General features: G+C 44.2%; 1 protein-coding gene across 5 annotated transcripts in view; it reads left to right on the top strand.

Moving 5' to 3' along the window:
- Window positions 1-22868, top strand: part of Sgk3 (serum/glucocorticoid regulated kinase family, member 3) — a 126472-nt gene that overhangs the window by 17020 nt on the left and 86584 nt on the right. The window contains exons 2-4 of one of the 5 annotated variants that reach the window (XM_039109231.2): window positions 12738-13717; window positions 13797-13864; window positions 16040-16111. The exons of 2 other annotated variants lie outside the window; for them this stretch is intronic. The gene's annotated coding sequence lies outside the window, so the exon portion shown is untranslated. The remainder of the gene's footprint in view (window positions 1-12737; window positions 13718-13796; window positions 13865-16039; window positions 16112-22868) is intronic. 2 more of the 5 variants (XM_039109232.2, XM_063287121.1) reach the window with 2 other exon arrangements.

Here is a 22868-nt window from a genome sequence, read left to right as displayed (position 1 = left end):
ACATTTTTGTTGTTGTTGTTTTCCGCAGTTGCTGTTTCAACGAGGCTAGGCTACGTGAATGAGACGCTTGATAGCATTATCCGAAGCCGAGCACTGGTTTATCTAAAACAAAGGCTTTCTTTGCAGTGTCATTTAGCTTGGCATGGGCCATGAATCCAAGAATTATTCTACACCAACAAGAGAACAGTCATGTAGTTGTACTTAAATCCAGAGTTCCAAACAGCCATTCACCAGCAATGGACTGAGGGGAATAGTTACTTCTGAATCTGCAAAAGTTCTAAAGTGTACCAGAGGGTCTTACTGTAGAAATCCTAGTGGAAAAGGAGTGTAAACGTGTGGTTCAGGTCACCCAAACCTGACAGAGAAACTGCTGTCTTGTTGTATTTGATTGGGTAGGGTAGTCTATGTGGTACTAAAATGCCAATGATAGCATGCATTTTAGAATTTTTCCTGTTTTCCGTTGTGACAGAGGTGAATCACCATGTTTGATGGTCTTTACTTTTTGATGGATGTCTTCAAATAGTGGTAGATGGAATCTTACATAAGTCATATATTTTATTTAAAAATTATTGAAGTTATCAGGCCCAAACCTTTTTTTTTCCTATTGAAAGAATTCCCTTTGAAGTCAGGTGTGGTGGCACATGCATGTAACCCTAGCCTTTGGGAGGCTGAGGCAGGAGAATTGCTAGTTTGGAGGACAGGCTGAGCTTCCTGGTGTGTTTGATGCGTAGAATGATCCTGTCTGAAAGAAAAAAATGAGAATACAGTTAGCACACCGGTGATCACCTGGGCAGACCAGAGAGCAAGCTATCCAGTGTATTTGGCCATCGTTCTACATGTACTGTTTAAACAATTCAGACATTTTATTTTGTAGTTGTTTTGCGATTGAATATAGAGTCATATCCAGACTGGTCACATGCTCTACTGTTGCACTGCACTGTCTTCCTAGCCACTCCTCTCTGTTTTTAAATTTTGAAGCAAGGTCACACATAGACCAGGCTGGCCTCAGCCTCAGATTGTAGCTGAATATGACGTCGAACTCTCGATTTTCCTGCCTCTACTTGGGAGGTACCAGGACTGAGATTATACAGTATCCCATGCAGCTTCATGTTTGGCTTTAAAAGGAGGGGGAAATGGAAAACAGGTTGTAAAACATGAACTTAAGTAACGAGTGGTGGTTCTGAGCCATTAGCATTTATTGCACAAGCATGCACAGACTAAGAAGAACCTACCAGATGCAGCTTTCTTAACAGGCCAGCTTTCTAATCCTTACAGAGAAGGTGGTGTATACTGTAGTCTGGAAGAGGGTGGTTCCAAGACTTGGTAGCATCCCTTCTAGGCTCTGCCTCACAGTTACCTGGCAACAGCCAGATATCCCTGACTCACTATAAAAGGGGCTGCTTGCCCCCTCCTCACTCTCTTAGCCTCTTACTCTTACTCTCTGCCTCTTCTCTTCTTGCTCCTCTCTCCCCATCCCCTTCCCCAACCTTCCTCTTCTCTCCACCACCTCCTCCTCTTTCTCCCCTTTCTCTCCCCATCCCATGCTTCTCTCTGTCTTTACTCCCTCCTCAACTCCCCTTCCCATGGCCCAGTTGAACTCTACTCCATACTGTCTCCATTGTATGGCTGGTACTTCACGGGGAAGGCATGTCTCAGCATGGGCCCACAATGGCACCCCATTTCATATCACCATACCACGTTTCTATCAAACATTTATTATCGGCTCTCTTTCTTTTTATAAAACACAACATTTGTTGTTGTTGTTTTTATGATTTATTTTTTGTTTTATGTATACGTGTGTGTTTCTGCATTTGAAGAGGGTGTTGGATCTTGGTTACTGGCGTGAACCAGTTTCTCTGAAAGAGCATTGAATACCCTTAACCATGATGCCGTCTCTCCAGTCCCAGTCCCAAGATCTTGTGGTTAAAAGTCTGAAGACTCAGCTTGCGCTCTCTCTCTCTCTCTCTCTCTCTCTCTCTCTCTCTCTCTCTCTCTCGTGTATGTTTGTGTGTGTGTGTGTGTGTGTGTGTGTGTGTGTGTGTGTGTGTGTGTAGTGGCATGGTACCTACATACATCCTTCTATATGCTTTATTTACTTCTTCATTGCTGACCAGGTTTCATGTATCACAGACTAGCCTGAACTCACTGTCTTGCCAAGGATCACCTTGAGTTTATGGTTCTCCTACTCGTACCTTTATGTGCTGAGATTACTACACCTGGTTTTATGCAGTGCCAGGGATCGAGCCAAGGGCCCTGTGTGTGTTAGACAAGTGCTGTACAACAGATCTATCCACAGCCCCTCCCACAGACCTTAAATCACCTTTAGACTGTTTACTTATAATGTCTAATGAATTCACACACAAAGTAGTTACGTTCCATTGTCAGGGATTAGTGACATGTACGTAGAGTCAGTGCATGTTCAGTACGAGCGTTGATTCAGCCATGTGATGGGTTGAACAACAGTCTGCGATGAGATGTTAAATGGTCAAAGACAGAGGCCACAGCAGAGCACGTCTGGGCATCGCTTCGTTTGAAGGGATTCAGCGTCGTGTGTGGAAGTACAGGAAACTCAGATTGTGTTTGTGGAACTTGCTCAGGCAGGCAGCAGAGGGGCACTGGGGAAAGCATTGTGCACACGTGTGCCGGAGGTGACGCTCCGGCTCTTAGGGCAAACGTGTGCTCTTCCTCCGACTACTTCTCAGCCCTCCGGCTTCAGCTTCTGCCTGTAATCAAAGAATGAGTCTTTGTGGGCTGGCAATAGTTCAGTCAGTGGAGGCACTAGCCACCAAGCCCGGTACCTGAGTTCGATCCCCGGAACCTCCATTGTGGAAGGAAAGAATCAATTCTTTTTTTTTTTTTTTTTTTTTTTTGGTTCTTTTTTTCAGAGCTGGGGACCGAACCCAGGGCCTTGCGTTTCCTAGGTAAGCGCTCTACCACTGAGCTAAATCCCCAGCCCCGAAAGAATCAATTCTTGAAGGTTGTCCTCTGACCTTCACATGTGCTAGGTACTCAAAGTATACTCACACGCATACCCACATGCTCGCATATGCACAATCTAAATAAATACAATGTAATGCACTTGTTTAAATGAATGAGCCTTTGGGTCTAAACATTGATGTAGTCTTTTTTTTTTTCCGGAGCTGGGGACCGAACCCAGGGCCTTGCGGTTGCTAGGCAAGCGCTCTACCACTGAGCTAAATCCCCAACCCCACATTGGTGTAGTCTTATGTAAACCCAAAATATATTCTTTTTAAAATATGTAAGATGAGACAAGTGGAGTGAATGTCATTGGCAGGAGGTGTTATTAGCAACTGTGGCAGATCGGCTCTATTATCCTTAGCACAATTAAGAATGAAGGGATACATTTGCCACAATGCTAGCTGAGTGATGGCTCACCCCGCTCTCATGAAGTTTATTCACCTGTAGGATAGGCACAGTGATGTAACATGCTAACAGGATTGTCACGTTTACAATTAGGAATACTTGGAAAGCACTTGGCACAATAGATGGGTTCAGTAAATGTCAGTAATCTTGGAGTATGCATGTGCGTGTGCGTTTGTGTGTGTGTTTCTTTGCCTATTGTGGGAGAGGTATCTTCAGGTGTTTGTATGTATGAGTGCATATATGTACGTGTGCAGCTACATGTAGAAGCCAGGGATAATCTTGGACATTATTCCATAGGAGTTACCCATTTTTGTGTTATGAGACAAGGTCTCTTCACTCGGTCTTGGTGATGAGGTGAGACTGTATGTCCAGCCAGCCCCAGAGATTTGCCTGTCCACTCCCAATGCTGAAATTGCAGGCATATGTCACTTTGTCTAGAAGCTGCCGTCATTTTATTGTATTTATTTACGAAGTCTCCTAAAACTCACCAAGTAGGCTGGGCTAGGATCAACGTGTTTCCTCCCCAGTGCTGAGATAACAAACTGTGTGACACAGTTCTGGGCTTTTAATTTTTCTTTTAAAACTAGGTTCTGGAAGTTAAAATTAGTATCTCATGCTTTCTAGGTAAACAGTTTACTGAAGACTATCTTCCCAGCCCACCCTGTGTGTGTGTGTGTGTGTGTGTGTGTGTTACTGAAGATCAGACTCAGTACTTCGCACATTCCAACCAACCATTATACCACTGAGCGACACCTCAAACCGATAATAATATTTTTGTAGGGGAGAGTTAAAACGGGATCTTGCTGTGTAGCCTGACTGGTTTGGTATTGGCGTGTGCCCAGACTGGCCTTGAGTCTGCAGCAGCCCTCCTCCTACAGCTTTCTGGGTGCTAGGATAACCATTCCCGACTTCCTAGTAATGCTGTGTTGTTTTGTTTGGTTTGAGCCATGGTCTCATGTAGTGTAGCCTGGCCAGTGTTCACCATGCAGCCAACTATGTCTTTGAATTCATCTGCTTTTCTTGGCTCTCAGGAGCTGGGATTATAGGCACAGGCCATCATACCTAGCTACCTAGTAATGCTCTCTGTTCGTTGTATTTCCTGCCTGCCTTTTTCCTGCTGTTGCAAATGAAGACAGAGCCCAGACTTTTCTTCTTTGTGTCCTATGAAGCTATCTATTGTGGATATAGGAAAGGACAGTGGTTCCTTTAAGATGAGTTCCAGTGTAAGCATAAAGATGGCGGGACAATGCCCCTAATGTAAGGTACCCAGGCGTCTGCTGCCCTCTCTGTGAGCGATATTACCTGAGAATGGGATTAAAACTACTCTTCATGGGTTCACCTGTATCTCAGAGCTCCCTAATCTCTGCCTTGTACCAGGGCCAGTATTCCTTCTTCTCCAGACTGATGTGCCCAACTGTCTACTACTAGGTAATCGTTCCATAAAGTGCAGTCTTACAGGTCACTTATTGTAAACAGGTATGAAATAAAATGCAGGTTCTGGGGAGGTTTGATACAAAGCTTGTCCAGCAAGCACAGAACAGTTTAATCCCAGATTTGGGAATGGGGGCAGGAGATTTGAAGTTCAAGGTTATTCTACGTAGTAAGTTTGGGTCTACCTTGGATAATACTGGCTCCCATGTCAAATTTAAAAAACAAAAACAAAACAGGATTCCATTAAACAGAAAATCTTCAGCATGGGAGAAGATCTTTACCAACTACACAATGAAGGATTAATTGCTAGAATCTATAAAGAACTCCAGAAATTAAATACCAAAACCCCAAACATGTACTATATGACAGGACTAAGGAATTGAAAAGACAGTTCTCAAAAGAAGAAATGCAAATGACCAATAAATATTTGGAAAGTGTTCCGCATCCTTAGCTGTAGGAAAATGCGAAGTAAAACTTTGAGAGTTCATCTTTCTTTGATCAGAATGACTATCATCAAAAGAAAAAACAACAAGTGCTGGCTAGTGTGGGACTGGGGGAGGAGCCCTACTCACTGCTGGTGTGAATGTAAGGTGATGTAGCCACTGTATACACAGTGTGGACATCCCTTAAAAGCAAAAAATAAAACAAGACAGTCCAATCATAACACTCCTAGATTTCCATCTGTTCTCTCGCTACTATGATCTCTCGAAACTCTTGTCATCTCCTGCTTCTTGGAAGTGGCTCCCAGGAAAGAGATTTCTTTAGATCTAAAATTGATAACTGCACTTTCATCCTTCATGTTGATTCTTAAAGATTTATTTATTTATTTTATGTATGTAGGTGAGTACACCATGACTCTCTTCAGACACACCAGAGGAGGGCATCAGATCTCACTACAGATGGATGTGAGCCACCATGTGGTTGCTGGGAATTGAACTCAGGACCTCTGGAAGAGCAGTCAGTGCTCTTAACCGCTGAGCCGTCTCTCCAGCACCCCCACTGGCTATTTCTATCCTTCTACACTGTTGTCTTGAATTAGAGCTTTCTGATGTGTTTGGAGTTTTTGCACCCATGACAAAATTTTGGCTTCTCGGCACCACATTCAGTCTCACTAGAGACTTCTTATCTCCACAAGTGGAAGTCACAGCTGTCTTTGGAATAATTTATTCAGAAGCAGTAACAGAGTAAGAGAAGGATTCAGAAAACATGAAAGTTTTGGTTCTACAAGGATAGTAAGCTCAGGCACTTTCAGTGGAGTCTCTTCTGTCTGTTTTAAACATTGCAAATTTCCCTTCACTGAATGCTGGCACAAATGTCATGGGTCGGCCTCCTTTCATCACTAGTGAAGTCCGATTTTATGGGTGTTTTTTTTTTTAATTGTTGCTGCTTTTTATTTGTTTGTTTGTTTTTCCATGCCAGCTGTCGAATCCAGGGCCTCATTCGTGTTAATCAAGCATGAGGCCCTCAGAGCTGTGCCTCCAGCCTCTGAGGTTCTTTAATTTTCCTGGCTCAACACAGAGAACACAGGAAAACTCTCAACGAACACAAGAGTTCGCCTTGCAAACTAAGCGTTCACAGTTGACTATGTTGGTATGGTCATCTGCCCACACCTTAAAACGGATGCCAAAAGAAAGAGAGGAAAATACTTTTCCGTTCTACCCCGCATTCCAGTGGAGAATAATCTTCTTTAAGCTCTATGTTAATTGCATGCTTACCTCTCTTAACTCACAATAGCTCTTTATTTGTTCAAGTTGAAACTCACCACTGTACCTCACCTATTTGAGTTTTTCCGATCAGCCCTTCTACAAAGCCCATCTGCACTAGTAGGTCAGTTTACTTCACAGGCAGAGTAGGCAGAGAGCGAAGGTTGGTTCCCGCTTAGTGCAGACTCCAACTTTTCAAATATAGGCTGTAGGATCAAAGCATAGGCTTTAACTTTGGATTTTGGGGCAGTAAATGTAGGCTTTATATCTACAAAATACTTATTGAGCGCCAACTATGGAAGGCACTGTATCAGTGAATGGGGCTTTGGCCATAATGAAAATCCACCTAGTCTCTGCCATATGCTTGGTTCTTTGCATTACCCAGTTTGTGTGTGTGTGTGTGTGTGTGTGTGTGTGCGTGCGCGTGTGCTCACGCTCCTATATGCATGTTTCTTCAAATGTGTAGGAGGACACCTGTGTGAGGAGGCCCTGTTGACATTGGGTGTCTTGCTGCATTGACATTTTCTTTTGTCATTTTGACATTTGCTACCAGCTGTCAGGGAGTACAATATAGGTTGAAGGACCAGCATATACAAAACTCTAATTTGAAGACATAACTTGAAAACATAATTTGAAAACATAGTTTGAAGACAGCCTCTGTGTTTTAAAATGCGCTTTAAATTATAAGCATGTGCTGCTGGAGACCAGAGGTGTTGGCTGCTCTGGGGCTGGGGTTCCAGGCAGTTGTGAGCTGGGCCGCGTGGGTGTTGGGAGCCAGACTTGGGTCCTCTTCCAGAGCAGTAGTAGGTCCTGGCTGTTGAACCTCTGTCTGTCCAGGTGGGTGCCAGGAACATGAAGGTATCTCAGGCTGTTTCTCCTGTGAGGGACACATTTGTCCAAATCCATCCATCCTTTACTGTCGTGGGAAGTCTAGGTGACGAACGCTCAAAGGCAGAAAAGGAGTTTGAATTGGTTCAGTTTCATTTCTAGCTATAGGATAGGATTCACATTTGAAATGTAAATGTATACAGTTTCCGTGCACATAAAACTCAGGAGTAAGCGACCGTGAGAGGATTGCTGCGGTTTGCTGGCGGCCCCCACCTTCCACCCTGGGCCTCATGGCTGGTGAGCAGACTCCAGAGTGTACCTGGGTAGATTCCTCCCCTCCTCTGTAGTACTTACTGCAGTTTGACCCTGGGCGTCTGTGCGCTGCATTTGCATACCTTTGTCTTCCTGCTCTTGAGCCTCTCCCTACATCCCCTTCACGGCCAATCAAAACAAGTAAGAAACATGAGTAGCTTAGTTGTGGACCCATGTGGGCCAGCTCTTCAGATTACACATTCAGGGACAGAGACGCAAGCACCATTGAGCCTGTCCATGACATATACTGTCGAGGGAGCTAAACGCAATTCTAGGTGGATCTGCGAGTTTCAGGCCAGCCTGTTCTACAAAGCGAGTCTAGAACAGCCTAGGGCTCTGTCCCACAGAGAAACTGTGTCTCGAAAAAACAAAACCAAAAAAAGGGTGTGTGTCTAAACGTAGACATGTCCTAGCGCCCTGCACACGGTCCAGCAGCCTGAAGGCTTTCCGCTCTGTTTCTCCCTAGGTGAGCTCTCTCTGGGGATAACCACCTTCCGGGTCCTGTGTGGGGTTCTGCCTTCACGTTGCCCTCCCGGAAACCTCAGCTCTTTACCCCGCTCCTTTGGTTCATTCTGTCATTCTGGGCCAGGCGTGTAGTCCAGTAGTTTTCTCAGAAAACATGCATGGGAAGTGAATTTTTTGTATGTGATTAAGCCAGGGGCATTCGTGCGGGGCAAGTTCTTTACCACTGAGGTATAGCCCTGGCTTTTTAGCCACAGTTATTTGAAAGTGCCTCCCCTCTCTTCACACGAGTCTGTCTGGTTACAGACTCTAGCTGGGAACTACTTCCCACAGACTTAAAACCGTCGTCGCTCCTCTGTTCTCTAATTCCCACTGTTGCTACTGAGAGCTCGTTCCGTCTTCTTTTCTTGATTTCCGCACGTGACTGCTTTCTTCCTCTCTGGAGACGGCCAAGCTCCTTTCACACTCTCTGTCCTGAACTTTTACACGGACATTTTTCTGTCTCATGACGAGGCACGTTCCTCTGCAGTGATTCTAGAATTCATGTTGTTCTTGGAATTTCTGACAATTTTACGCTCACCGTTTGATTACTTTATGAGAGATGGCTTTCCGTGGTTCACATTAGAAATTTTGGATTGGTCCTGTAATTTTCCTTTACCGTGTTTTGCTCCCCTGCTGCCATCTCTTGGTATTTTTGTTCCGTTCGACGCACGATTTCTTCACCTTTACCTTCTACAGCTCCAACCTCCATTCATTTCCAGAGTTGCTGTTCTCTGTTCTTCCTCATTATTTCGTTTGTAAAAGTCTCCAGTTCTTGCTTCATGAATATATCTTTTATTTCTATTTTTGTAGTTGTCGTTTTGTTCGTTTGTTCCTTCCTTCCTTCCTTTTTTGTTTTTGTTTTTCAAGATAGAGTTTCTCTGTTTCAGTTCTTGTGTCCTGAAACTCACTCTGTAGACCAGGCTGGTCTTAAGCGTGCAGGGATCTGCGTGCCTCCTGCGTGCTGGGATTAAAGGTGTGCACCGCACCACCCGGCTACGGTGTTTTGGGTGTGTTTGCTTGTGTGTTTTAATGGGGAACATTCCGTGAGTTTGTTTGCCATTCTTGTGCAGGGCATGCCAATCCTCAGGGTCCAGTTCTTCATGCATGTGGTACCGAAGCAGGCCAGGCTTTTTCAGTTCTTAGGATAAAAACTTTTAAGGACCAGGCATTCAGCAGTAAAGTGCTCACCACTCATGGAGACCTGAGTCCATGTAAAAAGGGGGCCCATAGTGCTATACTTTATAGTCCTAGCACTGGTTCCTAGCCAGCAGCCTAGCCTACTCCTCAAGGCCCAGGACTTAGTGATTGATTAGGTCTTAAAAACCTGAGAGAAACACACACACACACACACGCACACACACACACAAAACAACTTTCTGTCCTCTAACATTGTTTCTTATTTATGTTCTAAGCCCTGGTCCTCATGGGGCAGTGGGACTGGAGAGGCTGAGCCAGCAGGGTTTGGGATGGAACTGCTTGCGTGCCCAGGAGATAAACTAGAACTGTAATTGTTTGAGTCAGCAAAATTGAGAGGCCTTGTGGTAACCCGGAAGCTGACTCCTAGTAGAGGCTTATTGAAGTGAAAATGGCCTGGAAGACCCACGGTGGTTCTGTGGTAGGAGGTGAATGGCACGAATCATCTGGGAATCGATTAAGGAAGAACTCATTTTTCCTCCTGTGGAACTGGATCTGCACAGGTATGAGGGCTGTGCTTCTGTGTAGCTAGTGAACTCCAAAACAATCAATGTTATTTCAACCTCTTTAAGAACACCCATACGACTGTGTTTTGTAAATAAAGCTTTTTAAGATAAAATCGGATTTATTCATTTTATTTTCCCGTACGAGCGTTTGCTTGAGTGTATGTGTGTGCACCATGGGTATGCCTGGTGCCCACAGAGGTCAGAAGAGGGTGTGGGATCCACTGAGACGGTGGTTGGGGGTGATGGTAAGCTACCATGTGGGTATTAGACATGGAACCCACGCCCTCTGAAAGGCCGGTAAGTCCTTTTATTGCTGAGCCATCCGTGGCCTTACGTTGTTTCCTGCCTTTATTCCAGTTTACTTCACTCGTTGTTAGTGATCTGTTTCTTTGTGTTGCTTTTCCTTGCGTACCTGATGATACGCTCAAGAATAAGAGTCTAAAAGGGAGCGTTGAGAACTGAGTAAAGGTTTGTGTTTCTGGATGGTACTTTGTCTTAGTTTCATGCTGTTGTGACAGAATACCGGAGACTGGCTAATGTGCAAAGTACAGAAGTTTACTGCTCACCTCACCGTTCTGGAGTCTCGGCGTAAGAACAAGGCGCCAGCCGCTTAATGTTTACCAAGTACCAGGTCTCTGCTTCCAAGATGGCGCCTTGAGCACTGCATCCTCTGGAGAGCTGGACCAATTTTATAAAATTGTTTAAGCCCTGATTCTTAAGCCAGAGCCTGACTGCTTCAGTCTGGCTGTCCAGGAATGCACTCTGTAGACTAAACTGGCCTCAGACTCGCTGAGATCTGCCTGCTGCGATTAAAGGCGTGTAACACTGCGCCCAGTCTTTCATTCTATTATAGTTTGAGACAGGCTTTCTCTCTACATAGCCCAGGCTGGCCTGCAGTTTATGACCTTCCTCACTCCATCCCCCAACTTGTGGAATTTACAGGTGTCTACCAGCAGCATGGCTGTCCGCAGAATTTTCTCTGCCTTTTTCCCAGTGCTGGGGACTGAACCCAGGGCTTCACGGGAGCAAGTAAGCAAGCACTCTGCCAGCGAGCTCTGTCCCCACCATAGAACACTACTGTTCTTCACAGCAGGAGACTGGAAGGGGCGAGCTACTCCAGACTTCACCTCTACCCTGCACCTTTCCCAGCCTTCCACCAGCTTCCTGTTTCACATAGCATCGTCTTGTGCCCTTTGTGTACTATGTAGTATGACTTTCAAAAAATTATTAATTATGGTTGTAAGTGTACGGGTGTTTTGTCTACATATATGACTGTGCACCACATGCATGACTGGTGTCTGCAGAAGCCAGAAGTTTCAGAAGATCCTCTGAAACTGAACGTACAGACAGTTGTGAGCCGCCGTGTGGGTGCTGGGAATCGAACCTGAGCTGTCCGTAAGAGCAGCCAGTGAGCTCTCTCTCCAGCCCAGGACTATTTGAGGAGTCTCTTTGTAGCCATCCTGGATAGAGAGGCAATGGCAGACCCGAATGCCTCTGCCCATGTCCGCCTTGGTCAGTCAGTGAGCTCACTAGTGTTTGTGGAAGCACCAACCACTCACTGCCCAGAATACTTCTGAGGCTCTTCTCAGCCTTCTATGTCCAAAGCCGAAGAGTGGCCTCTTCAGCTTTCCTCTTCCTGCTACCTGGGAGTGTTATCAGGCCCAGGATCGAGAGGGTCCTGAGTATGACCACAGTCGCTCTGATCCTGGAGGGTACAGCCACACAGCACGGGTGTTCCCTGTTTGGAGAGACGTTCTGAAAGGAGGAACGTGGAAACACCTTTGCAGTGCTATTTCAAAGAAGTCCTTCCTTAAACTTTCAGTGGACAACATTTTACAGAGAGGACTCACAAACCAAACCAACCAACCAACCCTAGGAGGCGATCTGGGAGTGCGGGGGACCTAATTCACCAGCTCGATGTGTTTATGACAGCTTCGTGGGGTATTTGCTGGTGTGCCTAAGGGCGTAGGAAGGATCTCAGAGATTTAAGTTCCAGAAGAGTACGGTTCGGTTTGGACCCTGTGATGTTGGATTTTGACAGCTCAGTGCTTACCGTGTCTCCCAGAGCTGGTTCACACCCTGAGATCTCTGAGAGCAGGGAAGGACTCCATTCCACACACACTGAAGGTGGCCTTCTGTACATTTCGAGTTCTCTCGATACTCAGGGGTGATGCCGATTTTAAAAATAGACTCTTTTCCAAACCCTGTTTAATTTTTTTCTTTTTGAGCGTGCGACCATGGTTTTTCATTTCAGTGATTTCTACGAAACTTCACACAGATGAATTACTTACAAATAAAAGGCGATCTTTGTGTGAATAGCTTCAGCTTTCACGGCTCATCGCAGGGTACCCGTTTTAGAATTCCCAGGGCTAATCGGAGGGAGCGAGAGCTGATGGGCCAGTGTGTTATGGAATAATGGCCTGGTGTAGGGGTGTCTTCACGTTCCTTCTCGCGTCTGTCTTAATGTAAGGCTGAAACATGCCTTCATGTTTAAACTTTTAGTCATGCAGAGACTTGTCTTTAATCTATTTAGATTATTCATTAAAAGTGAACACGGACAGGCATGGTAGCGTAGACCTATATAATCTCAGTATTGGAGAAACCGAGGCAGGATGGGAAGTTCTGGGCCAGTCTGGGCTTCATAGTAAGACCTTGTCTCCACAAAGATACAAAGCGAGCCAGCAGCGTGCTGTGTGGCCCATCACACGGGACGCAGAGGACACAACAGTGGGCTTTCAGTGTGCCACACAGTATGCAGACAGGACTTGAGCCTTGGTGTTGGTCAGGCTTGGGCTCCGTTCAGGAACCGGGATTTACTTACTAAATGACTTGTGTCTGAACAACTTACCCATGCTCCTCTTTCTCCATCTGTCAGGCTGCACGAGGCTTTCCTCAGAGAACTGAAGGACTATATGACGTCCACAGTCCTCAGCACCAATTATTCTTCATTGTATGAAAAACACCGACCACGGTGCCCGCTTTTGCTGATGTAGCATATTCTGCTGAGTTAAAGCTACCTGTAAGGCAGGCGTGGTGGCTTACCGCTGTAATCCCAGCACCTGGGAGACTGAGGCAGGAGGACTGCTGTGAGTTCAAAAGTCTCACTAAAAAGTGGGACTTTGCTTCAAAGAACAATTTTTTTGGAACAGTTTTTAAAAAACAAAACAAAGACTACCAGTAAAAAGGTTACACGATCTAATAAAATAAAGCCTCATGAGTCTTAGAAAACTTAATTTGGAAATAGTTTTTGGCAAATTTGAAAAGTTACCGCCACCAAACTAATGCTTGTTCATGCCGAAGGATTTCTAAAGGACTGATTCTGAGTTAGCAACCTACAAAAACAACACTGAGTTACTGGGAGGAAATTCTGAATTTCTGAAATAATTCCTTTGCTAAGTGACTCAGACTTTGGGTGTCGCCGAGGGGAACTCTTAAACATGTCAAGGTTTGGTGGATTCTTCCTGCTGATGGTAACGCATCGTCGACGCGGCTGCTCGGACCTGGCAGTATGTTCCCTGCCATTACTGCAGCAGCAAGTGGGGATCCAGGGATTTGCTTCCTGCTCGCTGTCTGACAGGACCAGCCCAGAGGCGCTCTGACTTGCGTGTACCCCTATCAGCTCCGATACTGAGATCAATACGCTCTGACATGCACAGGGAGTGCCCTCATCAATTTTAATTCTGAAAATTGCTTATGCACTACTGCCATCCGTTTGTCTGGATCGCTTCTGTGAAGACAGTAGACTCATCAATGTGAAGTGCGTCATGTCAGCACTGGCCATCGGGGACTTTGAATCTCCATTAAATTATCTCCTGAGGAACTCACTAGGCATTCTGATTGTCCCTACAGAAGATGGTGAAGAGGAAGGGTGTGGTGTAAGATGTGGGTTCGTTTTCTGTTATTCAGAAAGTAATTTTCTCGTGTGTTTTTGCAGACTACCACCTTTGGTCAACATATGGCAAAACAGACAAAGTTGATTTGTTTCGTCATAGAAGAATTAGTGTGAGTTTCTTGCATCTGGAACACTATTGTTCTAAACTGTAGTGGTAAATGTTATGTAATGCTGTTGCTATGTGGGCCTTTTTTATTTTTTAAGAGTGTGTGTGTGTGTGTGTGTGTGTGTGTGTGTGTGTGTGTGTGTGTGTGAATGCCCTGACTGTGGGTACCCAAGGAGGCAGGACAGAGTGTTGGATCCCTTAGAGCCAGAATGAAAGGTCCCACCAAGCAACTTGACTAGGTTGCTGGGAACCCAACTCCTTCCTCTGGAAGAGGAGCAAGTGCTCTTAAGCCCACAGCTGTCTCTCCTGCTTCTTCTATTGATATGTGTTTTATTTAACTAAAAATCCCCACTTACGCTTTTTAAGGGAAAAGGTTTAATATATAGCAAACTTAGATTTATATTCTTTAAAAATGTGGTTTTTGTTGTTGTTTTTTTTTTTCTTTTGTTTTCAGACAGGGTCTTACCATGTAGCCCTGACTGGCCTAGCCTGGAACTTACTTTGTAGACCAGACCAGTGTAAATGTAACGTTTATTCTCATTAAGTTATTGTCATCTCAGAGTCTCTCTGCCTCCTTCTGTCAACCCAGGCCTAGTCCTGGAAGCTTCTAGCCTCCCTACAATCTAATTTAGGCCTGGAATGTCCTCAGCCTCTGATAAGCTCTTTCTTACTCTTTCTGGTCTCTGGTTGGCTGGCCAGCTCACCTCTTCTGACTCAAACTCCTCTCCAGACTGGCGACTCCATCGGGCTTCTCTCTTCACCTCTGGCTTATTCTGTCTTCACCTGTGTCTAGCTTGTTCTCTGTGAAGTTCTTCCAGTAAAACTGTCTCTGCCTGCCTGCCCCCACCCTTTCTCTCTTTCCCTCCCTTTTTCCTCCCCTCCGTCCCTGTCTGCCATTTAATGAGACATCACTGGAAAACATGGGCGCATCCTTCTACAAACTAACTTTACCTTCTTTGTCTGGGGATTAAAGGTGTGTGCTAAGGGTGTGTCTGTGCTCCAGCCAGGGGGATTGAAGCTGTGTGCTAAGGGCTGAGCCACATCACAACTAGAAACAGTATGTTTTTGTTTTTTTCAGTAAATAACCCAATCCTGGGGTTCACAGTGTGATCTAGTATCCTACAACAAGCTAGTCCTGAACTCGCAGATATTCACCTGTCTCTGACCCTTGAGTGCTGGGGTTAAAGGGGCACATCACTATACCCAGTTGTTTAAAAATGTATTCAAGTTAATTAAAAAAAACTGTTATAAACAAAACCACAAGAACATTCACAGCAAATGTAGACATTACAAAGAATAACAAAACACTCATCTACTCACAGTATGAGACAGAGAATATGGCCAGTCTATTAGAATCCCAAGCGCCTTTGGCCGGTTTAGGGTTTCAGCTTAAACAACAGGATATGTTACATCTGTGGAGGGAGAAGTCTCAGAAGTGAATAGATTTACAACAGCAATGCAACTGCACCTAAAGCACAGAATACCAAGGTTGGCTGTACACGAGTTTCACATGCGCGTGCGCACACACACACACACACACACACACACACACACACACACACTGTCAACCTTGCAGTTGCTACTTATTTCTGGTACTTTCTTTTGTAAACTCGTGAAGCTGTTTTGTAAGTTCGCCTTAGGTCCATTTCTAATAGATACAATACCATCTATTCTGAAAAGCACTAGTTTATTATACTAGTTTGTGTAATGGTTGGGCACGCTGCGTTTCTGCCCTTTTCTCCTGCGTCATTTACCTCTGCCCTCATCTGGGCCACACATCCATCTGTCCCAGTGCTAACAACACAGTAAGAGATGAGATTCGGTCCTACCCTGAGAGAGCCTAGGAGGACTGTCTAAACAAGCAGTTCTCAGATACTTTCCTTAGTTATGCACTGTTCACATTTAGTCTTCGGAAATGAGAGAATTGAGGAAACACTCTGCTTTTGCTTTTGATGTATTAAAAATAACACCATTATTTTACATTAAAAAGTACTAAATACATTTAAGTACTTTACATGCTGAATTTAGAGGTACACGTATTTTCTTTCTTTTTCCAGAGTTTAAAAGAAAAAACTTTTCTTGTTTGGATTTTATGGAAAAAATCCATCGCCTTAAATACTTGTTTTGTTTTGGTTTAGTTTGGTTTTGGTTTCTGAGACAGGGTTTCTCTGTGTTACAGCCCTGGCAGTCTTGGAATCTTTGGCCTCAAATTCCTAGAGATCCCCCTGCTTCCTGAATGCTGGAGTTAAAGGTGTGTTCTACTGTCCAGTGCCTGAAATACTTTTTTGTTCATTTGGTTTTTTTTTTAAAGATTTATTTGTCTTATGTATATGAGTACACTGTAGCTGTCTTCAGACACACCAGAAGAGGGCATCAGATCTTATTACAGATGGTTGTGAGCCACCATGTGGTTGCTGGGAATTGAACTCAGGACCTCTGGAAGAGCAGTCAGCGCTCTTAACCACTGAGCCATCTCTCCAGCCCTTGGTGACTTTTTATTTGTTTGTTTTGGTTTGGGTTTGTTTGTTTTGGTTTGTGTTTTGAAAAAGGGTCTCACTATGTAATCCTACCTGACCTGGAACTCTCCATGTAGACCAGGCTAGCCTTAAACTCACAAGGGTGCACCCTTCTCTGCTTCCTGAGTGCTGATATTAAAGGCATGTACCACCATACCTGGCTCTTAAATAATTAAAAGTTTTATAAAGAGTTATCTTTTCCTGAAACTTGTTATTCAGAAAATATTTAGCAGTCATTAATCATATCATGTGATTACTTTAGTGAAGTCATAAGAATGTCACGACATTTAGAACTATGCCAAATAATGCTGGAGATGGTACTGCGAATGTATGTGTACGAATATACTTAAAGAGGGTATTTGTGTTTAGTATATATATGAAAACTAGGATCTTTGTTTGTTTGTTCGTTCAGGACAGGATCTTGCTATGCAACCTAGGCTATCAGCTCCTGCCTCTGTCTCTGCCTCCCAAGTATGAGAACCACAATTATGTGCCAGCAAACATGGCTATTTAAATACTGGCTTGCTTCATTTTTATAAAGAATATAGCAAAGCAATGTTTTATTTTTTTTTTTTTTGGTTCTTTTTTTTTTTTTTTCGGAGCTGGGGACCGAACCCAGGACCTTGCGCGTCCTAGGTAAACGCTCTACCACTGAGCTAAATCCCCAGCCCCAATGTTTTATTGTTAAATATCATTTATTGTGAAGGTCTATGAAGGAGTACCAAGTGTTCAGTAGAGTTGGCCATAAGGAGAACAGGACACCATGTGCCAGCAGGGTAAAAGTTGATGGCATTGGGTCAAAGAATGAGTTTTGGAAATGGAAGAGAAGTTGGCAGGGAACTCTTATCACTGAGTAAATCTGAGTATACAAGATGGGGTCCACACACCTAAGACTACAGGATGTTTTCTGGGACTTAGGTCTTTGGGTAATAGAAGTTATTCAATCCTGATAAGCCAGGGTAATTAGGCACATATGGATGAGACAGTGTATAAGGCTCTGAGGATATGAAGGAAATAGATATGCAGAAGTTATTAAATAACAATGTAGGTGTCCTATTGCTTTCTGTTGCTGTGTCAAAACATTTTTGACTAAATGCATTTTGGTGAGGAGAGGGTTTATTTTATCTTATACTTCTGGGTTATACTGCGTCATTGAAGGAAGTCAGAGCAAGAACTTAGGTGAAAAATCTGGAGGCAGGAAGCATGGAGGAATGCTGTTTGCTGGCTTGCTCTGTGGCTCATGCTCAGCTAGTTATCCTGCGTAGGGATGGTGCTGCTCACAGTGGGCTAGGTTCTCCCATGTCCTTAATCAGTCTCTCACAGACATGGCTGCAGGTCAGTCTGGTTGAGGTGATTCTTCTGTTTAGGTTCCTTCCTCCCAGGTAATTCTATACTGTGTCAAGCTGACAATCAAAACTAACCAGCACAGTAGGGTAGACGTAACTTAGGGGCCATTGGGAGCCTCTGTGGAGGGTAGTCAGGGAGAACGCTTTGGGGGGTTAGACGGGTGTGGGTGTGGGGGTGAGGAGGGCACTTCAGGTGGAAACCCTGGGCTGAAGGTGGTTTTTGGAGGAGTACTGTGGCTTTTCCTGAAAGTGAGGAGGAAGTCGCTAAGGAGGCCCAATGAGAGCCAGTCGCCTACACCACAGCTGTGTGGGGTTGTGGATGGATGATACTGTGGAGGCTTAAACATGGTGGCCTCTGTGAAATCGGGGAGAATTTGAGAAGTGCAAGGAAATCAGTTTTGAGGTGATCAAATGAGAACTCATTATGTGAAAACTATCTGAAAATTATCAGCATCAAACATACAGCTGACACTCTCTGGATACTTCCTATGGCTTCAATGCCAATTATATTATTGATATTGTAAGAAAAATTGGAAAGCAAGACGTGCTTAAACTGAAACCATGCTCACTTATATACCTCAAGGCCTCAGTAACCCACTACACAGACACTAGCTCATGTGTCAGTGCTGCTCTACTCATAATGGCCAGAAACTAGAAACAGCCTAGAAGCCATCAGCTGAATGGGTAGTGAACACGGTGCACCCACACAATGGAACGCTGTTTGACTGTTAAGAAAAATGAGCAATGAGATCTGCGGGTGCATAGATGGAACCAGAAACAATCCTTCTACATGAGGTTACCCGGACTCATAAAGACAAGCCTTGAGTGTTTTCTCTCCTGTGTGGATGTTAGCGTTTAAGCTTTAGACACGTGTGTCTCAATTAGAATAGCCCCAAAGATTAGCAAGTAAGAGTCTGGTTGGGAGTGGGGTGGGGAATCTTCCGAGGTAGGGGAAAGTAGAGTGATGTTATGGAGAAACGAGGGGGAGATAAGAACGGGAGGATTAAATTAGCAGGAGGGCATGGGAAGACGGGTTAACAGAACGTGGGGAGGAACATCTAAAGGCCTTTGAAAAGAATTTTTATTGGTCTTTTGCTTCTTTATTCTGATTTTCATTCTCTCTCTCTCTCTCTCTCTCTCTCTCTCTGTTGTTGTTGTTGTTGTTGTTGTTGTGTGTTTTCTTTGTTTAAAAGAGAGACCAAAAGAACATCAAATTGGGTAGGTAAGGAGAATCTGAGAGAAGAAAAACATGATTAAAACATATTGTCTCGATTTTTCATCAAAAAAGTTGAGAGATACAAAATCTACAAAAGAAAAAAATGTCTTCTGGCTTGTTAATATAAACTATATTCTGTGGAAAAATAACTGCTACAAAGCTAAAAGAAATTAGTGGTTACCATTGACATTTACAAATCCCTTTAATATGTTTATTAGTTACTACTGAATTCTTCTTGCTTTTGTATTTACAGTACTACAATATGTTGTTTTGACTGGAGAATATAAAAGTGTTCGTGTCTCAAGATGTAGAACTGGTAATGCAGAAATATTTTTAAAGTCTTTAATAAAATTGTAGGTATTTTCCCGTGCCTTAGTTTTTTGTTGTTGTTTTTTTCTGTTGTTTTTTTTAATTTAGTTTTTTAAAGATTTATTTTATTTATTGTGTGTCAGTGTTGGAGAGATCCAGGAGAGGAAGTTAGATCCCTGGACATGCATTACAGCTGGGGACCAAACTTGCGTCCTTTGGAAGAGCATCAAGCGCCCCTAACCACTGAGCCACCTCTTCAGGCCCATTACTTGAATTTTTTTGAGTCAGAGTTTGCAATGTGGGTCCAGCTTACTATGTACTTAAGCTTCTTTTCAACTTCCTGCCTCTGTCCCCAGATGCTAGGATTCCAGATATGCACCACCATGGCTAATAAATAGTATTTTCTTAAAATCAGAAGCAACATAAAGCATTAATCTATGCAAATACTCTCGTACTCAGTTACATTAAAATCACCCACTGTTGTGTTGTTTCTTTAGTATTCTTAACAAATAAGACCAAATTGGATAACATAAAACAACTGATGTTTACTCTGTCACACTGAGTTTATTATATGTTTGTCTTTAGTTATTGTTCTATTGTTGTGAAAAGACATCACGGCCAAGGCAGCTTATAAAAGACAGCATTCATTGGGAGCTTACTTACAGTTTCAGAGTGTTAGTCCATGAACATCCTGTGGGAAGTATGGTGGTAGGCAAGCAGGCTGTTAGAGCAGTAACTGAGAGATAACATCCTGATCCTCAGGCAGGACGTAGGAAGAGATGGAGACAGGGCCTGTCCTGGGCTTTTGGGACCTCAAAGTCCACCCCTAGTGACACACCTCCCAATGCTTCCCAAACAGTTCCACTAACTGGGGACCAGTCATCCAAACATGAGGTCAGGGGCCATTCTCATTCAAACACACCGACGTGTGTGCGTAGATCTGGATCATGCAGTCCTTTGTAGAGTTTAGAGGTTGTCTGCCTCTGTCTTCATACACTTTTTCCTCTGTGTTTCTCTGTCTTCTCCTTTTCTAGACCTTGTAAGGACACTTGTCACTAGATTTAGAACTCAGATAATCTGCCACAGTCTCATGAGTTGATCCTTTTGAAGGCCACTGTCAAACTTATTAAGTCGTTGTAGTTTGAGTGACTTTTGATGTCGGTGTGGTTTTATAATTTTATGCATTAAGTCATTTGGAAAGTTGTTGTTGTTTAAATCTTGGCCTGTGCCCGGACAGAACACACCAAGCCAACATGGTTCCATGTGGAGAGGTTTAATGAGAGAAGAAGAGGAGAGGAGAGGAAAGGCTGGCCATGAGCATGTAGAGGGAAGGGTTGGGGGGATAGGGAAAGAACAGACAGAGACAGAGCGGAAGAGAGAGCAAGAGGGGAGTAAGAGGGAGAGGAGGGGGCAAGCAGCCCCTTATATAGTGTCAGGCACAGCTGGCTGTTGCTAGGCGACTGTGGGGCAGAGCATATCTTACTGTTCCCAGGTAGCTGTGGGGGTGGAGCTTCGACACAATACCAACAAAAGTATTGGTTCATTGACTTAGGCAGATCTTTCTAATGTTGATACATTTCATTGAAAAATATTTTGGAAACCACTGAGTTAATATTACTGAGTGTATCAATAAGCTTCTCTTGGTGAGGTGTGAGTTGCTGATAGGCTCATGGTGGAAGAAACAGATTTTCCAGAACACTTAAGTTTTACTCGAAAGCTCATTTATTATCTGCCATTGCCGACAAACACATTACGTTATTTTCCTTGATGTGACAGCCTTCATTTGTTCATTTTCAAGAAAGTATTTGCCAAATGCTCGAGTTGGTAAATGCCATCATCTGCCAATCCTCCTTTCAAGTAAATATGGGGTTGTACGCTGGAGCAGGTAGTGCAGCCTGCCCACGATCACATGAGGGCTTTCCCCACAGTCATCGGACTTCAGTGCTTAGCAGAAGCATTCCATATGTCACATAGAGAACTAAGATCCAGGTTAAAAATCAACACTGCTCTATCAGCCACATTCTGGTTTTCTTTTTAAGATGGTGCTGCTAAGGCTTGAAGTCAGGTCCTCATACACATCAGGCAAGTGCTAAGCCACTGAACTTTAGGCCCACAATCTGCCTTTAAAAAAGATTAATTTTTGTCAGTAAGCACACCATAGCATCAGTAATAGTGTCGGGCCTTAGAGCCTCCCCTTGAGATGGATCCCAAGTTGGGCCGGTCACTGGAATGACTTTCCTCAGTTTCTTCTCCATTTTTGTCTCTGCAGTTCTTTTAGACAGGAACAATTCTAGGTCAGAATTTTTGACTGTGGAATGGCAACCCCATCCCTCCACCTGTTGCCCTGTCTTTCCACTGGAGGTGGAGTCTTTGAGTTCCTTCTCCCCACTGTTGGGCATATCATCTAAGGTTCTTCCCTTTGAGTCCTGAGAGTCTCTCACCTCCCGGGTCTTTGGTACTTTCTAGACGGTCCCCCCACCTCTCACGACCCCCCATTGCATATTTCCATTCATTCTGCTGGCCCTCAGGGCCTCCCTCCTGTCCCCACCCCCATATCTAATCAAGTTCCCCTTTTCCCTTCCCTCTCCTCTTTCCCACCCAGGTCCCTCCCTCCCTCTTGTTCATGTGATAGTTTTCTTCTCCCTCCCAAGCAGGATTGAAGCAGAGCTTGTTGACCTTCTTGAGTTCAGTGGATTGCATCCTGGGTATTCTGTACTTTTCTGGCTAATATCCATTTTTTATACTGTGTGTGTGCATGTGTGTGCAGGCTCAAGTACATGTGTGCTGGCTTGTGAGTATGTGCACATGGGTTCAGGTGTTCCAGGAGGCTGGAAGAAGAAGGAACTGGATCCCTTAGAGATGAAGTTTGTGGCAAGCCACCTGACCTGAGTGCTATCCAACCAAACTTGGATGGTCCCCCACATGAGCGCTCTGTGCTCTGAACGCCTGAGCCATCTCTCTGGCCCAGCATCCACCCTTTCCACTGCAAGGATGCAGCCAGAAAGAGCATGGCTGACTACTAGTGCACTGACCCTACTGCCTAGACTCTTGCCAGGGAGCCACGGTTCTTACTGTTTTACTACCAGTGCAAATGCAACACATTGAAAAAGGGCAGACAGCATCTTAGAATTGCTAAAAAAACAACTTGACTTTCCAGACTCCCTGAAGAGGTGTTAGGGCCTTCCAAATTTTGTGACTATATTTTGAATAATCCAGCTAATACTTGCCTCACACCCACATTTATACATCATTTCTGTATTCTAGACTCTCAAATAGTGCCATGTTCAGAAAAATCACTTCTTCCTTATGCTACTGGTAAATATCCAGTCAAGTTCAAGTTTCTCCAACTCCCTCATTTTTTTTTTCCGTTTTTTCATTCTGATCAATATCTAAGTAAAACCAGGTAATACAAGCAGTAGCTCTTTCTAATAATACAAGCCATGGTCTTTTAAAGACTTTTACACAATTGACTGCCTTTCCTCACACGTTACCATTTGCATAATGAGAGACAGGGTTGCCTTCCGGTCTCCATCTGTGCCCAGAGGACTCCGTACCCAAAACCTGCCCAGAGAGAGCTGGTCTCCTACGATCACAGACTCACAGGCCCACAGAAGGGACAAG

This window comes from Rattus norvegicus, chromosome 5, assembly GCF_036323735.1.
Source record: "Rattus norvegicus strain BN/NHsdMcwi chromosome 5, GRCr8, whole genome shotgun sequence".
NCBI lineage: Eukaryota > Metazoa > Chordata > Mammalia > Rodentia > Muridae > Rattus > Rattus norvegicus.
This window is presented reverse-complemented; position numbering and strand designations above follow the sequence as displayed.